Genomic DNA, 7,763 nt, shown 5'->3' with positions numbered 1-7,763 from the left:
GCCAGAGAAAGGGAAGAGGCTGCCAGAGAAGCCGAAAACCAGTTGGAAAAGGTAAGGATAGAAGCAGAGTTAGAAGTGCCTGCGCTATGCCGAGAAGCTGGTGCTGCCAGGGTGGAAGCAGAAATATTAGAAAGCGCTGAAGAAATGCACGTTCTAGATGAAGTAAAATCTACTTCAGAAAGGACCAGATTGGAACGCACTAGCAAACACATCCGCTCTCAAATGGACTTGAAGATTCGTTCTTCCTGTCCATACTTATTTGCTAATGTCCCATTTCTTGAGGAGTCCAAGTTGAATCACTTCCATCTGAGGAAGACAATTTATGCTTGCAACCTTGTGACAAAATCAAGAATTAAAGGGCTGACAACAAATACTTCTCCACACCAAACTTACCAGATTTGGTGAGAGAAAAGGCAGAGGCTGAAGTCAGAACAGCAAATCTCATAAAGAACATACACGCTCAGTCATATGCCCAGCAACATATTCCCCCAGCCAGCATGCCACTGGCAGTTGAACCCATGGTACAGTATTTAGCACGACGAGGTCTTGTCACTTCAGGACTATACCAGTTTGACAATAAATCTGAAAGTTACCATGCATGGTACTCCTCATTCGCCAGTGCAACCAGCGGAGTCCAGCTCACAGCAATCCAAGAGTTGGATCTTATGAATAAATGGCTGGGAAAAGAATCTGTTGGCTCAGAGTACAAGGAAGAGAACAGTGGTCAATTTCCTCCCTTTAAGTATTTTACTCAGTTTGTGTGCAAGGAGGTGAAGAAGCGAAACGACCCTAGCTTCATGAGTCAAGGTAGTAGTACTATTCACACCAAGCCAGTCAAACCCACTTTGAATAATTTTAACATCAATAAGCCTGTCTCGGTGCGTAAAACTGTAGTATCCACAACTAACAATGACCCTAGCAAGAATTGTCTATTGCACAACAAACCCCACCCCCTCAAAAATGCAGAACATTTAGGAAAATACCCTTTGACGAGAGAATGGCCCTTCTCAAGGAGAAAAAAGTATGTTTTAAATGCTGTTCCTCTACCTCTCACCTTGCTAGGGAGTGTACGTTCCCCGTGAAGTGCTCAGAATGCAACAGCACTAATCACGATGGGGCCATGCATCCCGGCCCGTTACCGCAAACTGACAAAGCTCCTTCACCCTCACAAGAGGATGGTGGGGAGGGAGAGGATTACCCTGACACAACTGTTGTCAGCTCGAGCTGCACAGAAGTTTGCGGTCAAGGTCAGTCAAGGCGTTCTTGCTCAAAGATCTGCTTCACTGAGGTATACTCTGAGGGAGCCAAAGACAAGGCCATCAAAGCCTATGTAATTCTGGACAACCAGAGCAATCGCTCACTAGTCAGACCAGAGTTCTTTGACTTGTTCAACATAGAGAGTATTCAGTTCCCATACTACCTTAGAACTTGCTCAGGCAGCGTAGAAACATATGGCAGGAAGGCAGAAGGCTTCCAGCTCGAGTCGCTGGATGGTAAAGTTGTTATCTGTCTCCCTCCGCTCTTAGAGTGCAATGAAATTTTGAATAACTGCACCGAGATTCTGACGCCAAGCGCAGTGCTACACCAGCCGCATCTCCACCACATTGCAAAGCACATCCCAGAACTGGATCCAAAAGCAGAAATACTCCTGCTACTTGGAAGAGACATTCTCAGGGTGCACAAGGTCAGGCAGCAGGTTAGTGGACCACACGATGCCCCCTTTGCCCAATGTCTGGATCTGGGCTGGGTGGTGATAGGAGAGGTGTGCCTTGGCAATGTACACAAAGCGACAGTTAATATGCTCAAGACCAATGTGCTAGAGAGTGGCTGCCATTCAATTTTTCAGCCCTGCACAAGCTTTATGTGTTTCAAGGAAACACGACAAGACCTTAACAAGTGTAGTAAAGTAACCGAGAAGACACTGGGTCAGTCAGTCTTCGCTCAAACTGACCATGATAATAAACTTGCACCACCAGCAGAAAAAAACTCCAACGAGCGAGACATTTGAGCTGATCGAACCTGAAAGAGACTCGGTAATTATAGACAATAGGTGCAGGAGTAGGCCATTCGGCCCTTCTAGCCAGCACCACCATTCACTGTGATCATGGTTGATCATGCACAATCAGTACCCTGTTCCTGCCCTCTCCCCATATCCCTTGACCCTGCTAGCTATAAGAGCTCTATCTAACTCTCTCTTGAATGCATCCAGAGACTTGGCCTCCACTGCCTTCTGGGGCAGAGCATTCCACATATCCACCACTCTCTGGGTGAAAAAGTTTTTCCGCATCTCAGTTCTAAATGGCCTACCCCTTATTCTTAAACTGTGGCCTCTAGTTCTGGACTCATCCATCAGCGGGAACACGCTTCCTGCCTCCAGCGTGTCCAATCCTTTAATAATCTTATATGTCTCAATCAGATCCCCTCTCATCCTTCTAAATTCCAGTGTGTACAAGCCCAGTTGCTCCAATCTTTCAACATATGACAGTCCCGCCATTCCTGGAATTAACCTTGTGAACCTACGCTGCACTCCCTCAATAGCAAGAATGTCTTTCCTCAAATTTGGAGACTAAAACTGCACACAGTACTCCAGGTGGGATCTCACCAGGGCCCTGTATGGCTGCAGAAGGACCTCTTTACTCCTATACTCAATTCCTCTTGTTATAAAGGCCAGCATGCCATTAGCTTTCTTCACTGCCTGCTGTACCTGCATGCTTGCTTTCATTGACTGATGTACAAGAACACCTAGATCTCATTGTGCTTCCCCTTTTCCTAACTTGACTCCATTTAGATAGTAATCTGCCTTCCTGTTCTTGCCACCAAAGTGGATAACCTCACATTTATCCACATTAAACTGCATCTGCCATACATTTGCCCACTCACCCAACCTGTCCAAGTCATCCTGCATTCTCATAACATCTTCCTGACATTTCACACTACCACCCAGCTTTGTGTCAAATTTGGCCACAAATGCAAACCGGAGTCACCTACCTGGAAGAATCAATATGTACCACTGAACACTTTCAGCGTTTCTCCACTTTGAATTCCTTAGTGAGAGGACTTGCGTTCCTCATTCACATGGCCAGATCCCACAAACACTCTTCCTGAAATAGTAAATGCAAGGGATGGCACAAATGTAACTTACCTCGCACTGCAGATGAATTGGCCCAGGCAAAGGACGTCATCCTTAAAGCAACTCATAGAGCAGCTTTTGCAAGAGAGTCTTCGGCCCTCCAAGCTAATACCAAAGGACAGCCCTTTGAGGAAACTCAACCCGATCCTGAAGAATGATCTCATTTGTATTGGAGGCTGGATAATAGACTCTCACCTTTCAGCTGCAGTAAAGAGCCCAGTAATCCTGCCCAAAGACAGCCACGTGTCCTTACTGCTCACACGCCATCACCATGATCAGGTAAGGCATCAGGGCCTGACAGAGGGAACAATCAGGGCAGCGGGACTGTGGAACTTGGGAGGTAAAACACTGATCAGTTCAGTACTCCACAGATGTGTAACCTGCTGGAAACTGTGAGGGAAGCTGGAAGTACAACGTACAGTGGACCTCCCACCAGAATGCCTCAATGCCTGCCCTCCTTTTATGTATGTAGGGCTTGATGTATTTGGTCCCTGGACTATCATCACTAGACACACCAGAGGAGGACAAGCAGAGAGCAAACAGTGGGCCATCATGTTCAGCTGCATGAGTTCAAGAGCAGTACACATTGAGGTCATCGAACCTTTAGATTCATCCAGCTGCATTAACGCTCTCAGGTGCTTCTTTGCACTAAGAGGCCCTGCAAAACAGCTAAGGTCTGATTGCGGCACAAACTTTTTTGGTGCATCCAAGGAGCAAGGATGGACAAAATGGTGCAAAGGTACCTCAGTCAGCAGGGATGCAACTGGGAATTCAACACACCACACATCTCTCACACAGGAGGCTCATGGGAGCAGATGATTGGTATCACCAGAAGAATTCTTGATTCAATGTTTCTGCAGCAACGCACCCGACTGACCCACAAAGTACTGTGCACACTAATGGCAGAAGTCACAACTATTATAAATGCGCGACCACTCCTACCTGTGTCTTCTGACCCAGAAAGCCCCTTCATACTCTCACCATCAATGCTCTTTATGCAGAAGGCAGGAGCTCCCCTTCCACCTGGGGACTTCTCAGACAAGGACTTGTATACGAAGCAAAGGAGACAGGTTCAGGCTCTCGCAAATCAGTTCTGGTCCCGTTGGAGACATAAGTATCTACCTTTGTTGCAACACAGACAAAAGTGGACAGAACCTCGCCAGAACCTTCAAGTAGGAGATTTAGTCCTGCTCAGGGACAAGCAGATCGCCCACAACTGCTGGCCAATGGCCAGAATCACTGCCACATTCCCTCGTAGGGATGGACATGTCAGGAAGGTTGAGTTAAAAACTTCTGACCAAGGTGATGTGAAAACTTACCAAAGGCCAGTTGCAGAACTCATTCTACTTCTATCTAAAGACTGATCTAGAGAATGAAGTTCTGTATCATGTTCATAGTGACCTTACAAAGGTCAGGCTTTTGTTTAGCTTTATTACATTTTCGCTTTACTAATTCATTTGTAATTATTTTCTAGTTAAAGTTAAGGTTGTTGAAAGTAAATTCATTGTCTGTGATGTATTGCGGCATGCGATGACGTCACACCCGGTTTCACCGCATGTTGTGTGTAAATACCGGTTTGGAGAAATGGGAAGGCAGTGGTTTGTGTGTGCAGGATCAGCGCAAGAAAAGTTTCATTCTATGCACTAAGAAACATCAGAGAAGCAACGTCGTAAGTTCACAAGACAATCGATATGTTGAAGTAAAAATGTTAATGCTGATTCTGTTAAAAGTACTGACAGCTGATAAAGTTTATTTTCTTGTGCTATTGAAAGCATTGCTGGATTGTTTGAATTGAAGTGTATTTAAAGTTGTTGGTGGCATGGGTAGGTTCTGACTGTATGTTGTACTTTAATGTAATATAGTTTGTTGTAGTTTTACTTTTACAAGTATTTATGATGTAAATGTGATGCCAAGAAGGAAATAAATACTGTATATATTTTGTATTGTTTTATCAACAGTTTTCACCATATGTTAATGTGGAAGAGTGAACAGTAAACGGTTAATCTTACTGCGATCCTTGCCTTCATTGACTACGGTTTAACTCGGTGTTTAGGTCACAGCTTCTACACCTGCACGAGAACATTACAGACAGTCTGTTGTAGTCAGCCTCTGAAATTATAGACAAACTGATCCTCCATCCAGCTCCATTTTCGGTTTTACACCAGACACATCGATTGTGATCTATATGATTTCTCTATCTGCTCCAGTAATGCTATATAGCTCTAGGCACAGCAGCTCACCTTTGTCAGACTCTGTGTTGTCTGATTCCATTTCACGTTCAGTCACTTTGTCATTTGTTTAGTTTTGTGTTTGAAACTTTTCATTCCGGCTTTTTCTCTGGTTGTGCTTTTAGTCTGACCTGCACAAACTCTTTCGGTGTGAACTTGCCAGTGACAATTTCTGCAAACTTTTTCTTTGCATAATGGGAGGATTTGCCACATCAGTAACACTTTTGGCTTTTTTGCACCATTCAGAGATATTTTATGTGTTTCACATTCTAAACTCTTTTTATGCAGTCCTGCTACGCCCTTTGCTCCAGCCTCCAATGATATTGCAATGGTGAATGGCCGTTCTAATATTAGGTCTCTTTTTGACAGTGGCCACATTTGAAAGCTTTGTCTATGCATACCACATATCAGCCTATCCCTTCATACATCAGAAAGTCCATCTCAGAAGTCACAGTATTGGGAAAGTTTCTGCAGTTCTGCAGTGTATTCAGAAATGTTTTCATTCCTTGACTGGTTCCTTTTGTGAAATCTAAAGCTCTCAGCTATTATTAGTGTTTGGGGCTCGAGTGATTTTATAAAATTACAACAATTTTGTTGAACGTCTTGCTAGCTAGCTTTCCAGGAGTTACTAAGTTGCGTAAGTGCTGGTACATTTTAGCACCCATTAAAGAAACGTACAGGCTTTCTTTTCCTCATCCACTTCATTTATGTTCAACCCTCTGGATATACAAATCCCATTCCTTATTAGCACTATCAAATTCATCAACTTCCCCAACCAAGGCCATTGTCACTTTAACTTTGCTAGTTACTGTGACCATGCACTATTACACACCCATTCCTTTGTTAGCATTCCAGATGTCCTTTTCCATACTATTCAACCTTTTCCTCCTGCCGTCTCTCTCCCTTCCTCTGAGTTCTGTCATCTCCTAACTGTTGGTGCAGTGTGTGATATTTGCTGACAGTCAGGTTTATACTTGGTGCCAATTTATTGTGTCTGTAGAACTATTATCAATTAAATGAAAGCACACCTGCAGAGGTGAGGTTAACCTATATTCACTTTGCAGAGAGAGAGAACAGATCAATGTGCATAGTGAATTATTAGTCCATAAGTAGTGGTAGCAGGAGTCATTGCACTAATTATATTACAGATACATACAGGGAAATGTGTCCTTTGCATCAACAGCCAACTCAATTTGATGATGTGCAAGTGTTGCTATGCTTCTGGCACCAACATGTCATACCCATATCTATGGAATGTGTATCATCCGCAAACTTTGCCACAAAGTCAATTCCATTATCCATTGACAAACAGTGTGAAAAGTAGTGGTCCCCATACTGACCCCTGAGAAACACCACTAGTCACTGTCAGCCAACCAGAGAAAGCCCTTTTTATTCCCACTCGCTGCCTTCTGCCTGTCAGCCATTCTGCTATCCATGCTAATATCTGTCCTGTAATGCTACAGGATTTCCCATTACAGAAACCATGCTGACTTTGATTGCATTGATTTACTTTATCATTAGTCTCCAAGTACCCTGAAACCTTACCCTTAATAATAGACTCCAACATTTTCCCACCCACCAAGGTTAGGCTAACTGGTCTATGATTTCATTTCTTTTACCTTCCTCCCATCTTAAAGAGTGGGGTGACATTTGCAATTTTCCAGTCCTCTGGGACCATGCCAGAATCAAATGATTCTTGAAGGATCATGACCAATACATCTCTTATCTCCTCAGCAACCTCTCTCAGGACTCTGGAATGTAGTCCATGTGGCCCAGGTGACTTATCCACCTTAAGACCTTTGAGTTTGCCTAGCACCATTTCCTTTGAAACAGCAATGGTACCCTCTCCTACTCTCTGACACTCATGAACCTCTGGCACACTTCTACTGTCTTCTGCAGTGATGACAGATGCAAAATACCCATTAAATTCATCTGTCATTTATTTGTCCCCCATTACTACCTCACCAGCATCATTTTCCAGTGGTCCAATGTCAACTCTCACCTCCCTTTTACTCTTTATATAACTGAAAAAAACTTTTAGTATCCTGCTTTATAATATTGGCTAATTTTCCTTCACATTTCACCTTTTCCTTTCTTTTGGCTTTCTTAGTTGCCTTTTGTTGGATTTTAAAAGCTTCCCAATCATCCAACTTCTCACTCACTTTTGCTACCATATCTGCCCTTTCCTTGGCTTTTATGCAGTCATTAACTTCCCTTGTCAGCCATGGTTGCCTAGCCCTGCCATTTGAGAACTCCTTTTGTGTGACATATCTATTCTGCATCTTGTGAACTATTCCTAGAAACCGGTCACCTCTGCTTTGCCATCACCCTGCCAGTATCTCTCATGCTTCTGTTATTCTTTTGCAATACTGATACATGTGACTTTTGTGCTTCTCCCTCTCAAA

Source organism: Hypanus sabinus, unplaced genomic scaffold, assembly GCF_030144855.1.
Source record: "Hypanus sabinus isolate sHypSab1 unplaced genomic scaffold, sHypSab1.hap1 H_2, whole genome shotgun sequence".
NCBI classification, from domain to species: domain Eukaryota; kingdom Metazoa; phylum Chordata; class Chondrichthyes; order Myliobatiformes; family Dasyatidae; genus Hypanus; species Hypanus sabinus.
Note: the sequence above shows the minus strand (reverse complement) of the source record.